We start from the raw sequence: 1,607 nt of genomic DNA on the forward strand, positions 1-1,607 counted from the left end.
CAAAAAAAATCAATATTTTTTTCTTTATAATAATAATTTGATAAAAATTCAATTTTTTAATTATAAAAAAAATATTGATTTTTGAAAAAATGACAAATAAGTTACTAACAATCTAAATTAAAGAAACGCAATCAATTTAATGAATAGGGTTGCCATACGAAATGACGTAGTTTTGAAGGAGAGAGATTTATCTATCCAATTTTTAAAACTACTCTTCCACTTATATGCCACGCCAAGCGACGTCCTGGCGTCATTAACCTTAACTTTTTGGAACGAGATCTTGAAAAACGGCTTTAAATTTGGCAATATCACCCAAACCAGAGAGATGAGATTAGACGAGCTTATCTTAAATGAGGTTCATATTAAAAATATTTTGACAATTATTTTCTATCTGGCCCCCCCCAAAATTTTGTTTCAAGTTCCGCCACTGATGCCACGTTACATCCCGTAACGGGAGTCACGTTAGATTTTTTCGTTGGTCTGACAAAGATATTTGCATAGAGGGACTAATCTGTTAAACTTTTAAGAAAGAAAAAAATTTTAAAATATTTTCAAATAGTCAGAGACAAAAATGTCTGCAAGACAAAAGGGCAGAAATCTATTTATCATTTTCTCTATTATTTTTTACCAGCACTTTTAGCTATAAATTCAATATTTTTAGTCTAACAATCTAAATTTTTAGCCTATATTTTAAATATTACTAACTAACAACTAATCAAAATAATAAAATTTAATAATCCTCTAATATTCTTTTAATAATTTAAAGCCTCAGTCCTTACTCATTCGGTATAGCTAATTGTTGGTTCAAAAGAAGCTGTGTTTCTCACAAAATTGTTTTGATATTTCACTCCAAAACTTTGTTAAAAATCTCTATCAATACCCCAAAAATAATGTGAACAATATCAAATTTGTAGTTTCTTATAGCCGCGTTTGATCATTATTAAGAGTCCAAGTGTCAATTCATAAGTTACAGAAAAAAACATTACGATGTGGACATGGCGGATGATACAAGTTGGAAGGTAAGGTAAAGTAAAGTGCTAAAAGGGATATACATTTATAAATTTTAATAATATAATTTAATGTAAGATATAAAATATTATTGGTGGTGTTATCTTCCACGCCTAGGATATGTATGTTATAAGCGAGACCTCCCAATCAATGAATGTGGTCCAAATTGCCAATAAATTGATGAAAACGAAAGCCATTCATTCAATTCATCATTCATGTGCTTTCGATTTTGACGCAAGAAATAATGCAAGTTGGCCACAGTATTTTGTATTCAGCTACACCCTACAAGTACGTCGGTACATATACCTAACATTTTTGAATTATTGATACTATTATTATTTATATTTGGAAAGAGATTTTTAGTAACATTTTTTAGCATTTTTTATTTTTTATTTTAAATTTTTTCTTTTAACATAGAATCTAGGTTTTGCCTCTTGGTTAGAGTGGTAGACATGTGTCTCTCATATTAAGTTCCACAGCTGCTTCAGAACCAACTATTAATAACTCAACATTAGGTATCTATTGATTAAGGTGAATAATAAACTTTGCACATATTCTTTATATAAAAAATATATATATTAGGAAAAAAAAAAAGTAGT

The sequence above is a fragment of the Arachis ipaensis genome, chromosome B10 (assembly GCF_000816755.2).
Source record: "Arachis ipaensis cultivar K30076 chromosome B10, Araip1.1, whole genome shotgun sequence".
Taxonomy (NCBI): domain Eukaryota; kingdom Viridiplantae; phylum Streptophyta; class Magnoliopsida; order Fabales; family Fabaceae; genus Arachis; species Arachis ipaensis.